Here is a 19,380-nt window from a genome sequence, read left to right as displayed (position 1 = left end):
CCTTTTCAGGCTCATCATGTTTTTGCACACCACTTCATGATCCTCATATTTTTAACATCGTTTCATGCTCCTCATATTTTTCACACCTTTTCATGCTCTTCATATATTTCACACCTTTTCAGGCTCTTTATGTTTTTGAACACCACTTCATGCTCCTCGTATGTTTCAGACCGTTTCATGCTCCTCATATTTTTGACACGTTTTGGGGCTCTCATATTTTTCACACCTTTTCAGACTCTTCATGCTTTTCAAAACCGCTTCATGCTCCTCCTATTTTTCAGACCAGTTCATGCTCCTCATATTTTTCACATCTTTTGATGCTCTTCATATTTTTCACACCTTTTCAGGCTCTTCATGTTTTTGAACACCGCTTCATGCTCCTCCTATTTTTCAGACCAGTTCATGCTCCTCATATTTTTCACATCTTTTGATGCTCTTCATATTTTTCACACCATTTCAGGCTCTTCATGTTTTTCAACACAGTTTCATGCCCTAATATTTTTCAGACCGTTTCATGCTCCTCCTATTTTTGAGACCATATCATGCTTCTCATATTTTTGACACGTTTTGAAGCTCTTTATATTTTTCACACCTTTTCAGGCTCTCCATGTTTTTCATCAGCAATTCATGCTCCTCCTATATTTGAGGCCTTTTATTGCTCCTCATATTTTTGACACCTTTTGAAGCTCTTCATATTTTTCACACCTTTTCAGGCTCATCATGTTTTTGCACACCACTTCATGATCCTCATATTTTTAACATCGTTTCATGCTCCTCATATTTTTCACACCTTTTCATGCTCTTCATATATTTCACACCTTTTCAGGCTCTTTATGTTTTTGAACACCACTTCATGCTCCTCGTATGTTTCAGACCGTTTCATGCTCCTCATATTTTTGACACGTTTTGGGGCTCTCATATTTTTCACACCTTTTCAGACTCTTCATGCTTTTCAAAACCGCTTCATGCTCCTCCTATTTTTCAGACCAGTTCATGCTCCTCATATTTTTCACATCTTTTGATGCTCTTCATATTTTTCACACCTTTTCAGGCTCTTCTTTTTTTTAAACATCACTTCTTGCTCCTCCTATTTTTCAGACCGTTTCATGCTCCTCATATTTTTGACACATTTTGAAGATCTTCCTATTTCTCACACCTTTTCAGGCTCTTCATGTTTTTCAACACCGCTTCATGCGCCTCCTATCTTTCAGAACATTTCATGCTCATCTCATTTTTGACATCTTTTGAAGCTCTTCATATATTTCACACCTTTTAAAGCTCTTCATAATTTTCACACGTTTTCAGGCTCTTCTTGTTTTTCAACAAGATTTCATGCTCCTCCTGTTTTTCAGACCGTTTCAAGGTCCTCATGTATTTCACACCATTTGAAGCTCTTCATATTTTTCACACCTTTTCAGGCTCTTCTTTTTTTTAAACATCACTTCTTGCTCCTCCTATTTTTCAGACCGTTTCATGCTCCTCATATTTTTGACACATTTTGAAGATCTTCCTATTTCTCACACCTTTTCAGGCTCTTCATGTTTTTCAACACCGCTTCATGCGCCTCCTATCTTTCAGAACATTTCATGCTCATCTCATTTTTGACACCTTTTGAAGCTCTTCATATATTTCACACCTTTTGAAGCTCTTCATAATTTTCACACGTTTTCAGGCTCTTCTTGTTTTTCAACAAGATTTCATGCTCCTCCTGTTTTTCACCGTTTCAAGGTCCTCATGTATTTCACACCATTTGAAGCTCTTCATATTTTTCACACCTTTTCAGGCTCTTCATGTTTTTCAACACCGCTTCATGCCCCTCCTATCTTTCAGACCATTTCATTCTCATCTCATTTTTGACATCTTTTGAAGCTCTTCGTATATTTCACACCTTTTGAAGCTCTTCATAATTTTCACACGTTTTCAGGCTCTTCATGTTTTTCAACACGGCTTCATGATCCTCCTATTTTTCATACCGTTCATGCTCCTCATATTTTTGACACCTTTTGAAGTTCTTCCTATTTTTCACAACTCTTCATGCTCTTTATGTTTTTCGACACCGCTTCATGCACCTCCTATTTTACAGCCTGTTTCATGCTCCTCATAATTTTGACACCTTTTGAAGCTCTTCATATTTTTCACACCTTTTCCCGCTCTTCATGTTTGTTAAAACCGTTTCTTGCTCCTCCTATTTTTCAGACCGTTTCATGCTCCTCATATTTTTGACACCTTATGAAGCTCTTCATATTTTTCACTCCTTTTCAGATCTTCACGTTTTTCAACACCACTTCATGCTCCTTCTATTTTTCAGCCTGTTTCATGCTCCTCATATTTTTGACACGTTTTGAAGCTCTTCATATTCATCACAGCTTTTCATGCTCTTCATGTTTTTCAACACCGCTTCATGCTCCTCCTATTTTTCAGACCGTTTCATGCTCCTCATATTTTTGACACCTTTTGAAGCTCTTCATATTTTTCACACCTTTTTAGGCTCTACACATTTTTCATCACCACTTCATGCTCCTCCTATTTTTCAGACAGTTTCATGCTCCTAATATTTTTGACACCTTATGAAGCTCTTCATATTTTTCACACCTTTTCAGACTCTTCATGCTTTTCAAAACCGCTTCATGCTCCTCCTATTTTTCAGACCGGTTCATGCTCCTCATATTTTTCACATCTTTTGATGCTCTTCATATTTTTCACACCTTTTCAGGCTCTTCATGTTTTTAAACTTCACTTCTTATTCCTCCTATTTTTCAGACCGTTTCATGCTCCTCATATTTTTGACACATTTTGAAGATCTTCATATTTCTCACACCTTTTCAGGCTCTTCATGTTTTTCAACACCGCTTCATGCCCCTCCTATCTTTCAGACCATTTCATGCTCATCTCATTTTTGACACCTTTTGAAGCTCTTCATATATTTCACACCTTTTGAAGCTCTTCATAATTTTCACACGTTTTCAGGCTCTTCATGTTTTTCAACACGGCTTCATGATCCTCCTATTTTTCATACCGTTCATGCTCCTCATATTTTTGACACCTTTTGAAGTTCTTCCTATTTTTCACAACTCTTCATACTCTTCATGTTTTTCGACACCGCTTCATGCTCCTCCTATTTTTCAGCCTGTTTCATGCTCTTCATATTTTTGACACCTTTTGAAGCTCTTCATATTTTTGACACCTTTTCCCGCTCTTCATGTTTGTTAAAACCGTTTCTTGCTCCTCCTATTTTTCAGACGATTTCATGCTCCTCATATTATTGAGACCTTATGAAGCTCTTCATATTTTTCACTCCTTTTCAGATCTTCATGTTTTTCAACACCACTTCATGCTCCTTCTATTTTTCAGACCGATTCATGCTCCTCATATTTTTGACACGTTTTGAAGCTCTTCATGTTCTTCACAGCTTTTCATGCTCTTCATGTTTTTCAACACCGCTTCATGCTCCTCCTATTTTTCAGACCGTTTTATGGTCCTCATACTTTTGACACCATTTGAAGCTCTTCATATATTTCACACCTTTTCAGGCTCTTCATGTTTTTCAATACCACTTCATGCTCCTCCTACTTTTCAGAGCGTTTCATGCTCCTCATATTTTTGACACCTTTTGAAGTTCCTCATGTTTTTCACACCATATCAGGCTCTTCATGTTTTTGAATACCGTTTCATGCTCCTCCTATTTTTCAGACCGTTTCATGCTCCTCATATTTTTTACACCTTTTGAAGCTCTTCATATATTTCACACTTTTGAAGCTCTTCATATTTTTCACACCTTTTCAGTCTCTTCATGTTTTTCAACACCAATTCATGTTCCTCCTAATATTCAGACCGTTTCATGCTCATTTCATTTTTGACACATTTTGAAGCTCTTCATATTTTTCACACCTTTTGAAGCTCTTCATATTTTTCACTCCTTTTCAGACTCTTCATGCTTTTCAAAACCGCTTCATGCTCCTCCTATTTTTCAGACCAGTTCATGCTCCTCATATTTTTCACATCTTTTGATGCTCTTCATATTTTTCACACCTTTTCAGGCTCTTCTTTTTTTAAACATCACTTCTTGCTCCTCCTATTTTTCAGACCGTTTCATGCTCCTCATATTTTTGACACATTTTGAAGATCTTCCTATTTCTCACACCTTTTCAGGCTCTTCATGTTTTTCAACACGGCTTCATGCGCCTCCTATCTTTCAGAACATTTCATGCTCCTCATATTTTTGACACCTTTTGAAGTTCTTCCTATTTTTCACAACTCTTCATGCTCTTCATGTTTTTCGACACCGCTTCATGCTCCTCCTATTTTTCAGCCTGTTTCATGCTCTTCATATTTTTGACACCTTTTGAAGCTCTTCATATTTTTGACACCTTTTCCCGCTCTTCATGTTTGTTAAAACCGTTTCTTGCTCCTCCTATTTTTCAGACGATTTCATGCTCCTCATATTATTGAGACCTTATGAAGCTCTTCATATTTTTCACTCCTTTTCAGATCTTCATGTTTTTCAACACCGCTTCATGCTCCTTCTATTTTTCAGACCGATTCATGCTCCTCATATTTTTGACACGTTTTGAAGCTCTTCATATTCTTCACAGCTTTTCATGCTCTTCATGTTTTTCAACACCGCTTCATGCTCCTCCTATTTTTCAGACCGTTTTATGGTCCTCATACTTTTGACACCATTTGAAGCTCTTCATATATTTCACACCTTTTCAGGCTCTTCATGTTTTTCAATACCACTTCATGCTCCTCCTACTTTTCAGAGCGTTTCATGCTCCTCATATTTTTGACACCTTTTGAAGTTCCTCATGTTTTTCACACCATATCAGGCTCTTCATGTTTTTCAATACCGTTTCATGCTCCTCCTATTTTTCAGACCGTTTCATGCTCCTCATATTTTTTACACCTTTTGAAGCTCTTCATATATTTCACACTTTTGAAGCTCTTCATATTTTTCACACCTTTTCAGTCTCTTCATGTTTTTCAACACCAATTCATGTTCCTCCTAATATTCAGACCGTTTCATGCTCATTTCATTTTTGACACATTTTGAAGCTCTTCATATTTTTCACACCTTTTGAAGCTCTTCATATTTTTCACACCTTTTCAGACTCTTCTTGTTTTTCAACACCGCTTCATTCTCCTCCTATTTTTCAGACCGTCTCATGCTCCTCATATTTTTCACACCTTTTGAAGCTCTTCATATTTTGCACACCTTTTCAGGCTCTTCATGTTTTTCAACACCACTTCATTCTCCTTCTATTTTTCAGAACGTTTCATGCTCCTCATATTTTTGACACCTTTTCAGTCTCTTCATATACTTCACATTTTTTCAGGCTCTTCATGTTTTTCACCAACAATTCATGCTCCTCCTATTTTTTAGGCCATTTCATGCTCATCTCATTTTTGACACCGTTTGAAGCTCTTCATATTTTTCACACCTTTTGAAGCTCTTCATATTTTTCACACCTTTTGAAGCTGTTCATATTTTTCACACGTTTTCAGGCTCTTCATGTTTTCAACACCGCTTCTTGCACCTCCTGTTTTTCAGACCGTTTCATGCCCCTCATATTTTTCACACCTTTTCAAGATCTTCATATATTTCACACCTTTTCAGGCTCTTCATGTTTTTGAACAAAACTTCATGCTTCTCCTATTTTTCAGAGCGTTTAATGCTCCTCATGTACTTCACACCTTTTGAAGGTCTTCATATTTTTCACACCTTTTCAGGCTCTTCATGGTTTTCAAGACCGCTTCATGCTCCTCCTATTTTCCAGAGCGTTCATGCTCCTCATATTTTTGACACCTTTTGCAGCTCTTCATATTTTTCACACCTTTTCAGGCTCTTCAAGTTTTTCAACACCGCTTCATGCTCCTACTATTTTTCAGACCGTTTCATGCTCATCTCATTTTTGACACCTTTTGAAGCTCTTCATATTTTTCACACCTTTAGAAGCTCTTCATATTTTTCACACGTTTTCAGGCTCTTCATGTTTTTCAACACCGCTTCATGCACCTCCTTTTTTTCAGACAGTTTCATGCTCATCTCATTTTTGACACGTTTTGAAGGTCTTCATATTTTTCACAAATTTTCATGCTCTTCATGTTTTCAAACACCGTTTCATGCTCCTCCTATTTTTCAGACCGTTTCATGCTCCTCATATTTTTCACACCTTTTGAAGCTCTTCATATTTTTCACTCCTTTTTAGGCTCTTCACGTTTTTCAACACCACTTTATGCTCCTCCTATTTTTCAGACAGTTTCATGCTCCTAATATTTTTGACACCTTATGAAGCTCTTCATATTTTTCACTCCTTTTCAGACTCTTCATGCTTTTCAAAACCGCTTCATGCTCCTCCTATTTTTCAGACCAGTTCATGCTCCTCATATTTTTCACATCTTTTGATGCTCTTCATATTTTTCACACCTTTTCAGGCTCTTCTTTTTTTTAAACATCACTTCTTGCTCCTCCTATTTTTCAGACCGTTTCATGCTCCTCATATTTTTGACACATTTTGAAGATCTTCCTATTTCTCACACCTTTTCAGGCTCTTCATGTTTTTCAACACCGCTTCATGCGCCTCCTATCTTTCAGAACATTTCATGCTCATCTCATTTTTGACATCTTTTGAAGCTCTTCATATATTTCACACCTTTTGAAGCTCTTCATAATTTTCACACGTTTTCAGGCTCTTCTTGTTTTTCAACAAGATTTCATGCTCCTCCTGTTTTTCAGACCGTTTCAAGGTCCTCATGTATTTCACACCATTTGAAGCTCTTCATATTTTTCACACCTTTTCAGGCTCTTCTTTTTTTTAAACATCACTTCTTGCTCCTCCTATTTTTCAGACCGTTTCATGCTCCTCATATTTTTGACACATTTTGAAGATCTTCCTATTTCTCACACCTTTTCAGGCTCTTCATGTTTTTCAACACCGCTTCATGCGCCTCCTATCTTTCAGAACATTTCATGCTCATCTCATTTTTGACACCTTTTGAAGCTCTTCATATATTTCACACCTTTTGAAGCTCTTCATAATTTTCACACGTTTTCAGGCTCTTCTTGTTTTTCAACAAGATTTCATGCTCCTCCTGTTTTTCAGACCGTTTCAAGGTCCTCATGTATTTCACACCATTTGAAGCTCTTCATATTTTTCACACCTTTTCAGGCTCTTCATGTTTTTCAACACCGCTTCATGCCCCTCCTATCTTTCAGACCATTTCATTCTCATCTCATTTTTGACATCTTTTGAAGCTCTTCGTATATTTCACACCTTTTGAAGCTCTTCATAATTTTCACACGTTTTCAGGCTCTTCATGTTTTTCAACACGGCTTCATGATCCTCCTATTTTTCATACCGTTCATGATCCTCATATTTTTGACAACTTTTGAAGTTCTTCCTATTTTTCACAACTCTTCATGCTCTTTATGTTTCTCGACACCGCTTCATGCACGTCCTATTTTACAGCCTCTTTCATGCTCCTCATAATTTTGACACCTTTTGAAGCTCTTCATATTTTTCACACCTTTTCCCGCTCTTCATGTTTGTTAAAACCGTTTCTTGCTCCTCCTATTTTTCAGACCGTTTCATGCTCCTCATATTTTTGACACCTTATGAAGCTCTTCATATTTTCACTCCTTTTCAGATCTTCACGTTTTTCAACACCACTTCATGCTCCTTCTATTTTTCAGACCGTTTCATGCTCCTCATATTTTTGACACGTTTTGAAGCTCTTCATATTCATCACAGCTTTTCATGCTCTTCATGTTTTTCAACACCGCTTCATGCTCCTCCTATTTTTCAGACCGTTTCATGCTCCTCATATTTTTGACACCTTTTGAAGCTCTTCATATTTTTCACACCTTTTTAGGCTCTACACATTTTTCATCACCACTTCATGCTCCTCCTATTTTTCAGACAGTTTCATGCTCCTAATATTTTTGACACCTTATGAAGCTCTTCATATTTTTCACACCTTTTCAGACTCTTCATGCTTTTCAAAACCGCTTCATGCTCCTCCTATTTTTCAGACCGGTTCATGCTCCTCATATTTTTCACATCTTTTGATGCTCTTCATATTTTTCACACCTTTTCAGGCTCTTCATGTTTTTAAACATCACTTCTTATTCCTCCTATTTTTCAGACCGTTTCATGCTCCTCATATTTTTGACACATTTTGAAGATCTTCATATTTCTCACACCTTTTCAGGCTCTTCATGTTTTTCAACACCGCTTCATGCCCCTCCTATCTTTCAGACCATTTCATGCTCATCTCATTTTTGACACCTTTTGAAGCTCTTCATATATTTCACACCTTTTGAAGCTCTTCATAATTTTCACACGTTTTCAGGCTCTTCATGTTTTTCAACACGGCTTCATGATCCTCCTATTTTTCATACCGTTCATGCTCCTCATATTTTTGACACCTTTTGAAGTTCTTCCTATTTTTCACAACTCTTCATGCTCTTCATGTTTTTCGACACCGCTTCATGCTCCTCCTATTTTTCAGCCTGTTTCATGCTCTTCATATTTTTGACACCTTTTGAAGCTCTTCATATTTTTGACACCTTTTCCCGCTCTTCATGTTTGTTAAAACCGTTTCTTGCTCCTCCTATTTTTCAGACGATTTCATGCTCCTCATATTATTGAGACCTTATGAAGCTCTTCATATTTTTCACTCCTTTTCAGATCTTCATGTTTTTCAACACCACTTCATGCTCCTCCTACTTTTCAGAGCGTTTCATGCTCCTCATATTTTTGACACCTTTTGAAGTTCCTCATGTTTTTCACACCATATCAGGCTCTTCATGTTTTTGAATACCGTTTCATGCTCCTCCTATTTTTCAGACCGTTTCATGCTCCTCATATTTTTTACACCTTTTGAAGCTCTTCATATATTTCACACTTTTGAAGCTCTTCATATTTTTCACACCTTTTCAGTCTCTTCATGTTTTTCAACACCAATTCATGTTCCTCCTAATATTCAGACCGTTTCATGCTCATTTCATTTTTGACACATTTTGAAGCTCTTCATATTTTTCACACCTTTTGAAGCTCTTCATATTTTTCACACCTTTTCAGACTCTTCTTGTTTTTCAACACCGCTTCATTCTCCTCCTATTTTTCAGACCGTCTCATGCTCCTCATATTTTTCACACCTTTTGAAGCTCTTCATATTTTGCACACCTTTTCAGGCTCTTCATGTTTTTCAACACCACTTCATTCTCCTTCTATTTTTCAGAACGTTTCATGCTCCTCATATTTTTGACACCTTTTCAGTCTCTTCATATACTTCACATTTTTTCAGGCTCTTCATGTTTTTCACCAACAATTCATGCTCCTCCTATTTTTTAGGCCATTTCATGCTCATCTCATTTTTGACACCGTTTGAAGCTCTTCATATTTTTCACACCTTTTGAAGCTCTTCATATTTTTCACACCTTTTGAAGCTGTTCATATTTTTCACACGTTTTCAGGCTCTTCATGTTTTCAACACCGCTTCTTGCACCTCCTGTTTTTCAGACCGTTTCATGCCCCTCATATTTTTCACACCTTTTCAAGATCTTCATATATTTCACACCTTTTCAGGCTCTTCATGTTTTTGAACAAAACTTCATGCTTCTCCTATTTTTCAGAGCGTTTAATGCTCCTCATGTACTTCACACCTTTTGAAGGTCTTCATATTTTTCACACCTTTTCAGGCTCTTCATGGTTTTCAAGACCGCTTCATGCTCCTCCTATTTTCCAGAGCGTTCATGCTCCTCATATTTTTGACACCTTTTGCAGCTCTTCATATTTTTCACACCTTTTCAGGCTCTTCAAGTTTTTCAACACCGCTTCATGCTCCTACTATTTTTCAGACCGTTTCATGCTCATCTCATTTTTGACACCTTTTGAAGCTCTTCATATTTTTCACACCTTTAGAAGCTCTTCATATTTTTCACACGTTTTCAGGCTCTTCATGTTTTTCAACACCGCTTCATGCACCTCCTTTTTTTCAGACAGTTTCATGCTCATCTCATTTTTGACACGTTTTGAAGGTCTTCATATTTTTCACAAATTTTCATGCTCTTCATGTTTTCAAACACCGTTTCATGCTCCTCCTATTTTTCAGACCGTTTCATGCTCCTCATATTTTTCACACCTTTTGAAGCTCTTCATATTTTTCACTCCTTTTTAGGCTCTTCACGTTTTTCAACACCACTTTATGCTCCTCCTATTTTTCAGACAGTTTCATGCTCCTAATATTTTTGACACCTTATGAAGCTCTTCATATTTTTCACTCCTTTTCAGACTCTTCATGCTTTTCAAAACCGCTTCATGCTCCTCCTATTTTTCAGACCAGTTCATGCTCCTCATATTTTTCACATCTTTTGATGCTCTTCATATTTTTCACACCTTTTCAGGCTCTTCTTTTTTTTAAACATCACTTCTTGCTCCTCCTATTTTTCAGACCGTTTCATGCTCCTCATATTTTTGACACATTTTGAAGATCTTCCTATTTCTCACACCTTTTCAGGCTCTTCATGTTTTTCAACACCGCTTCATGCGCCTCCTATCTTTCAGAACATTTCATGCTCATCTCATTTTTGACACCTTTTGAAGCTCTTCATATATTTCACACCTTTTGAAGCTCTTCATAATTTTCACACGTTTTCAGGCTCTTCTTGTTTTTCAACAAGATTTCATGCTCCTCCTGTTTTTCAGACCGTTTCAAGGTCCTCATGTATTTCACACCATTTGAAGCTCTTCATATTTTTCACACCTTTTCAGGCTCTTCATGTTTTTCAACACCGCTTCATGCCCCTCCTATCTTTCAGACCATTTCATTCTCATCTCATTTTTGACATCTTTTGAAGCTCTTCGTATATTTCACACCTTTTGAAGCTCTTCATAATTTTCACACGTTTTCAGGCTCTTCATGTTTATCAACACGGCTTCATGATCCTCCTATTTTTCATACCGTTCATGATCCTCATATTTTTGACAACTTTTGAAGTTCTTCCTATTTTTCACAACTCTTCATGCTCTTTATGTTTTTCGACACCGCTTCATGCACGTCCTATTTTACAGCCTGTTTCATGCTCCTCATAATTTTGACACCTTTTGAAGCTCTTCATATTTTTCACACCTTTTCCCGCTCTTCATGTTTGTTAAAACCGTTTCTTGCTCCTCCTATTTTTCAGACCGTTTCATGCTCCTCATATTTTTGACACCTTATGAAGCTCTTCATATTTTCACTCCTTTTCAGATCTTCACGTTTTTCAACACCACTTCATGCTCCTTCTATTTTTCAGACCGTTTCATGCTCCTCATATTTTTGACACGTTTTGAAGCTCTTCATATTCATCACAGCTTTTCATGCTCTTCATGTTTTTCAACACCGCTTCATGCTCCTCCTATTTTTCAGACCGTTTCATGCTCCTCATATTTTTGACACCTTTTGAAGCTCTTCATATTTTTCACACCTTTTTAGGCTCTACACATTTTTCATCACCACTTCATGCTCCTCCTATTTTTCAGACAGTTTCATGCTCCTAATATTTTTGACACCTTATGAAGCTCTTCATATTTTTCACACCTTTTCAGACTCTTCATGCTTTTCAAAACCGCTTCATGCTCCTCCTATTTTTCAGACCGGTTCATGCTCCTCATATTTTTCACATCTTTTGATGCTCTTCATATTTTTCACACCTTTTCAGGCTCTTCATGTTTTTAAACATCACTTCTTATTCCTCCTATTTTTCAGACCGTTTCATGCTCCTCATATTTTTGACACATTTTGAAGATCTTCATATTTCTCACACCTTTTCAGGCTCTTCATGTTTTTCAACACCGCTTCATGCCCCTCCTATCTTTCAGACCATTTCATGCTCATCTCATTTTTGACACCTTTTGAAGCTCTTCATATATTTCACACCTTTTGAAGCTCTTCATAATTTTCACACGTTTTCAGGCTCTTCATGTTTTTCAACACGGCTTCATGATCCTCCTATTTTTCATACCGTTCATGCTCCTCATATTTTTGACACCTTTTGAAGTTCTTCCTATTTTTCACAACTCTTCATGCTCTTCATGTTTTTCGACACCACTTCATGCTCCTCCTATTTTTCAGCCTGTTTCATGCTCTTCATATTTTTGACACCTTTTGAAGCTCTTCATATTTTTGACACCTTTTCCCGCTCTTCATGTTTGTTAAAACCGTTTCTTGCTCCTCCTATTTTTCAGACCATTTCATGCTCCTCATATTATTGAGACCTTATGAAGCTCTTCATATTTTTCACTCCTTTTCAGATCTTCATGTTTTTCAACACCACTTCATGCTCCTTCTATTTTTCAGACCGATTCATGCTCCTCATATTTTTGACACGTTTTGAAGCTCTTCATATTCTTCACAGCTTTTCATGCTCTTCATGTTTTTCAACACCGCTTCATGCTCCTCCTATTTTTCAGACCGTTTTATGGTCCTCATACTTTTGACACCATTTGAAGCTCTTCATATATTTCACACCTTTTCAGGCTCTTCATGTTTTTCAATACCACTTCATGCTCCTCCTACTTTTCAGAGCGTTTCATGCTCCTCATATTTTTGACACCTTTTGAAGTTCCTCATGTTTTTCACACCATATCAGGCTCTTCATGTTTTTGAATACCGTTTCATGCTCCTCCTATTTTTCAGACCGTTTCATGCTCCTCATATTTTTTACACCTTTTGAAGCTCTTCATATATTTCACACTTTTGAAGCTCTTCATATTTTTCACACCTTTTCAGTCTCTTCATGTTTTTCAACACCAATTCATGTTCCTCCTAATATTCAGACCGTTTCATGCTCATTTCATTTTTGACACATTTTGAAGCTCTTCATATTTTTCACACCTTTTGATGCTCTTCATATTTTTCACACCTTTTCAGACTCTTCTTGTTTTTCAACACCGCTTCATTCTCCTCCTATTTTTCAGACCGTCTCATGCTCCTCATATTTTTCACACCTTTTGAAGCTCTTCATATTTTGCACACCTTTTCAGGCTCTTCATGTTTTTCAACACCACTTCATTCTACTTCTATTTTTCAGAACGTTTCATGCTCCTCATATTTTTGACACCTTTTCAGTCTCTTCATATACTTCACATTTTTTCAGGCTCTTCATGTTTTTCACCAACAATTCATGCTCCTCCTATTTTTTAGGCCATTTCATGCTCATCTCATTTTTGACACCGTTTGAAGCTCTTCATATTTTTCACACCTTTTGAAGCTCTTCATATTTTTCACACCTTTTGAAGCTGTTCATATTTTTCACACGTTTTCAGGCTCTTCATGTTTTCAACACCGCTTCTTGCACCTCCTATTTTTCAGACCGTTTCATGCCCCTCATATTTTTCACACCTTTTCAAGATCTTCATATATTTCACACCTTTTCAGGCTCTTTTTTTTTTGAACAAAACTTCATGCTTCTCCTATTTTTCAGAGCGTTTAATGCTCCTCATGTACTTCACACCTTTTGAAGGTCTTCATATTTTTCACACCTTTTCAGGCTCTTCATGGTTTTCAAGACCGCTTCATGCTCCTCCTATTTTCCAGAGCGTTCATGCTCCTCATATTTTTGACACCTTTTGCAGCTCTTCATATTTTTCACACCTTTTCAGGCTCTTCAAGTTTTTCAACACCGCTTCATGCTCCTACTATTTTTCAGACCGTTTCATGCTCATCTCATTTTTGACACCTTTTGAAGCTCTTCATATTTTTCACACCTTTAGAAGCTCTTCATATTTTTCACACGTTTTCAGGCTCTTCATGTTTTTCAACACCGCTTCATGCACCTCCTTTTTTTCAGACAGTTTCATGCTCATCTCATTTTTGACACGTTTTGAAGGTCTTCATATTTTTCACAAATTTTCATGCTCTTCATGTTTTCAAACACCGTTTCATGCTCCTCCTATTTTTCAGACCGTTTCATGCTCCTCATATTTTTCACACCTTTTGAAGCTCTTCATATTTTTCACTCCTTTTTAGGCTCTTCACGTTTTTCAACACCACTTTATGCTCCTCCTATTTTTCAGACAGTTTCATGCTCCTAATATTTTTGACACCTTATGAAGCTCTTCATATTTTTCACTCCTTTTCAGACTCTTCATGCTTTTCAAAACCGCTTCATGCTCCTCCTATTTTTCAGACCGGTTCATGCTCCTCATATTTTTCACATCTTTTGATGCTCTTCATATTTTTCACACCTTTTCATGCTCTTCATGTTTTTAAACATCACTTCTTGCTCCTCTTGTTTTTCAGACCGTTTCATGCTCCTCATATTTTTGACACATTTTGAAGATCTTCCTATTTCTCACACCTTTTCAGGCTCTTCATGTTTTTCAACACCGCTTCATGCCCCTCCTATCTTTCAGACCATTTCATGCTCATCTCATTTTTGACACCTTTTGAAGCTCTTCATATATTTCACACCTTTTGAAGCTCTTGATACTTTTCACACGTTTTCAGGCTCTTCATGTTTTTCAACAAGATTTCATGTTCCTCCTCTTTTTCAGACCGTTTCAAGGTCCTCATGTATTTCACACCATTTGAAGCTCTTCATATTTTTCACACCTTTTCAGGCTCTTCATGTTTTTCAACACCGCTTCATGCTCCTCCTATCTCTCAGACCATTTCATGCTCATCTCATTTTTGACACCTTTTGAAGCTCTTCATATATTTCACACCTTTTGAAGCTCTTCATAATTTTCACACGTTTTCAGGCTCTTCATGTTTTTCAACACGGCTTCATGATCCTCCTATTTTTCATACCGTTCATGCTCCTCATATTTTGACACCTTTTGAAGTTCTTCCTATTTTTCACAACTCTTCATGCTCTTCATGTTTTTCGACACCGCTTCATGCTCCTCCTATTTTACAGCCTGTTTCATGTTCATCTCATTTTTGACACCTTTTGAAGCTCTTCATATTTTTCACACGTTTTCAGGCTCTTCATGTTTTTCAATACCAATTCATGCTCCTCCTATTTTTCAGACCCTTTCATGCTAAACTAAATTTGACACCTCATGAAGCTCTTCATGTTTTTCACACCTTTTCATGCTCTTTATGTTTTTGAACACCGATTCATGCTCCTCCTATTTTTCAACCCGTTTCATGCTCCTCCTATTTTTTAGACCGTTTCATGCTCATCTCATTTTTGACACCTTTTGAAGCTCTTCATATTTTTTACACCTTTTGAAGCTCTTCATATTTTTCACACCTTTTCAGGCTCTTCATGTTTTTGAACACCGCTTCATCCTCCTCCTATTTTTAAGAGGGTTTCATGCTCGTCATATTTTTGACACATTTTGAAGCTCTTCATATTTTTCACACCATTTCAGGCTCTTCATCTTTTTGAACACCACTTCATGCTCGTCCTATTTTCAGACCGCTTCATGCTCATCTCATTTTTGACAGTTTTTGAAGCTCTTCATATTTTTCACACCTTTTGAAGCTCTTCATATTTTTCACACGTTTTCAGGCTCTTCATGTTTTTCAACACCGCTTCATGCTCCTCCTATTTTTTACAACTGTTGAAGTTCTTCATATTTTTCACACCTTTTCAGGCTCTTCATGTTTTTGAACACCGCTTCATGCTGCTCCTATTTTTCAGAGCGTTTCATGCTCCTCATATTTTTGAAAGCTTTTGAAGCTCTTCAAATTTTTCACACCTTTTCAGGCTCTTCATGTTTTTCAACACCGCTTCATGATCCTCCTATTTTTAAGACCGTTTCATGCTCCTCATGTATTTCACACCTTTTGAAGCTCTTCATATTTTTCACACATTTTCAGGCTTTTCATGTTTTTCATCAATGCTTCATGCTCCTTCTCTTTTTCAGACCGTTTCATACTCCTCATATTTTTCACACCTTTTGAAACTCTTCATATTTTTAACACCTTTTCAAGGTCTTCATGTTTTTGAACAGCGCTTCATGCTCCTGCTATTTTTCAGACAGTTTCATGCTCATCATGTATTTCACAACTTTTGAAGCTCTTCGTATTTTTCACACCTTTTCAGGCTCTTCATGTTTTTGAACACCGCTTCATGCTCCTCATATATTTCAGACCGTTTCATGCTCCTCTTATTTGTGACACCTTTTGAAACTCTTCGTATTTTTCACACATTTTCAGGCTCTTCATGTTTTTCAACATGACTTCATGCTCCTCCTATTTTTCAGACCGTTTCATGCTCCTCATATTTTTGACACCTTTTGAAATCTTCATATACTTCACACCTTTTCAGGCTCTTCCTTTTTTTAAAAACAACTTCATGCTCCTTCTATTTTTCAGACCGTTTCATGGTCATCTTATTTTTGACACCTTTTGAAGCTCTTCATATTTTTCATACCTTTGAAGATCTTCATATTTTTCACACGTTTTCAGGCTCTTCATATTTTTCAACACCGCATCATGCTCCTCCTATTTTTCAGACAGTTTCATGCTCCTCATATTTTTGACACGTTTTGAAGCTGTTCATATTTTTCACACCTTTTCAGGCTCTTCATGTTTTTTAACACCACTTCATGCTCCTCCTAATTATCAGACCGTTTCATGCTCCTCATATTTTTGACACCTTTTGTAGCTCTTCATATTATTCACACCTTTCCAGACTCCCCATGTTTTTCAACTCCTCTTCGTGCTCCTCCTATTTTTCAGACCGTTTCATGCTCATCTCATTTTTGACACCTTTTGAAGCTCTTCTTATTTTCCACATCTTTTGAAACTCTTCATATTTTTCACACGTTTTCAAGCTCTTCATGTTTTTCAACAACGTTTCATGCTCCTCCTATTTTTTAGACCGTTTCATGCTCCTCATATTTTTGACACCTTTTGAAGCTCTTCATATTTTTCACAACTTTTGAAGCTCTTCATATTTTTTACACCTTTTCAGGCTCTTCATGTTTTTCAACACCACTTCATCCTCCTGCTGTTTTTAAGACCGTTCATGTCCCTCATATTTTTGACACCTTTTGAAGCTCTTCATATTTTCACACGTTTTCAGGCTCTTCATGTTTTTCAACACCTTATCATGCTTATCGTATTTTTCAGAACGTTTCATGCTCCTCATATTTTTGACACGTTTTCAGTCTCTTCATATTTTTCACACATTTCCAGGCTCTTCATGTTTTTGAACACCGCTTCATGCTCCTCATACTTTTCACACCTTTTGAAGCTCTTCATATTTTTCACACATTTTCAGGCTCTTTATGTTTTTCACCACCGCTTCATGCTCCTCCTATTTTTCAGACCGTTTCATGCTCATCTCATTTTTGATACCTTTTCAAGCTCTTCGTATTTTTCACACATTTTCAGGCCCTTCATGTTTTTGAACACCGTTTTATGCTGCTTCTATTTTTCAGACCGTTTCATGCTCCTCATATATTTTAAACCTTTTGAATCTCTTCATATTTTTCACACCTTTTCAGGCTGTTCATGTTTTTCAACAATGCTTCATGATCCTCCTATTTTTCAGACCGTTTCATGCTCCTCAAGTATTTTACACCTTTTAAAGCTCTTCATATTTTTCACACCTTTTCAGGCTCTTCATGTTTTTCAACACCGCTTCATGCTTCTCCTGTTTTACAGACCATTTCATGCTCCTGTTAATTTTAACACCTTTTGAAGCTCTTCATATTTTCCACATCTTTTCAGTCTCTTCATGTTTTTGAACACTGCTTCATGTTCCTTCTATTTTTCAGACCGTTTCATGCTCCTCAAATTTTTGAAAACTTTTGAAGCTCTTCATATTTTTCACACCTTTTCAGGCTCTTCATGTTTTTGAAGACCGATTCATGCTCCTCCTGTTTTTCAGACCGTTTCAGGCTCCTCATATTTTTGACACCTTTTGAAGCTCTTCATATTTTTTACAACTTTTCAGGCATTTCATGTTTTTGAACACATCTTCATGCTCCTCCTATTTTTCACACCTTTTGAAGCTCTTCACTTTTTTCACACCATTTCAGGCTCTTCATGTTTTTCAACACTGCTTCATGCTTCTCCTATTTTTCAGACCGTTTAATGCTCCTCCTGTACTTCACACCTTTTGAAGCTCTTCATATTTTTCACACCTGTTCAGGCTCTTCATGTTTTTCAACACTGCTTCATGCACCCACTATTTTCAGACCTTTTAATGCTCCTCCTGTACTTCACACCTTTTGAAGCTCTTCATATTTTTCACACCTGTTCAGGCTCTTCATGTTTTTCAACACCGCTTCATGCACCCACTATTTTCAGACCTTTTAATGCTCCTCCTGTACTTCACACCTTTTGAAGCTCTTCATATTTTTCACATCTTTTCAGGCTCTTCATGTTTTTCAACAACACTTCATGCTCCACCATTTTTCAGACCGCTTCATGCTCATCTCATTTTTGACACTTTTTGAAGCTCTTCATATTTTTCACACCTTTTGAAGCTCTTCATATTTTTCACACGTTTTCAGGCTCTTCATGTTTTTCAACACCGCTTCATGCTCTTCCTATTTTTCACAACTGTTGAAGTTCTTCATATTTTTCACAGCTTTTCAGGCTCTTCATGTTTTTGAACACCGCTTCATGCTACTCCTATTTTTCAGAGCGTTCATGCTCCTCATATTTTTGAAAGCTTTTGATGCTCTTCAAATTTTTCACACTTTTTCAGGCTCTTCATGTTTTTCAACACCGCTTCATGATCCTCCTATTTTTCAGACCGTTTCATGCTCCTCATGTATTTCACACCTTTTGAAGCTCTTCATATTTTTCACACGTTTTGAGGCTCTTCATGTTTTTCATCAATGCTTCATGCTCCTTCTCTTTTTCAGACCATTTCATGCTCCTCATATTTTTCACACCTTTTGAAACTCTTCATATTTTTTACACCTTTTCAAGCTCTTCATGTTTTTGAACAGCGCTTCATGCTCCTCCTATTTTTCAGACAGTTTCATGCTCATCATGTATTTCACACCTTTTGAAGCTCTTCGTATTTTTCACACCTTTTCAGGCTCTTCATGTTTTTCAACAGGACTTCATGCTCCTCCTATTTTTCAGACCGTTTCATGCTCCTCATATTTTTCACACCTTTTGAAGCTCTTCATATTTTTCAGAAGTTTTGAAGCTCTTATATTTTTCACACCTTTTCAGGCTCTTCATGATTTTCAACACCGCTTCATGCTCCTCCTATTTTTCAGACCATTTCATGCTCATCTCTTTTTTGACACCTTTTGAAGCTCTTCATATTTTTCACACCTTTTGAGCTCTTCATATTTTTCAACACTGCTTTATGCTCCTCCTATTTTTCAGACCGTTCATGCCCCTCATAATTTGAAACATTTTGAAGCTCTTCATATTTTTTACACCTTTTCAGGCTCTTCATGTTTTTCAACA

This window comes from Dama dama, chromosome 3 (genome assembly GCF_033118175.1).
Source record: "Dama dama isolate Ldn47 chromosome 3, ASM3311817v1, whole genome shotgun sequence".
Classification (NCBI taxonomy): Eukaryota; Metazoa; Chordata; class Mammalia; order Artiodactyla; family Cervidae; genus Dama; species Dama dama.
This window is presented reverse-complemented; position numbering follows the sequence as displayed.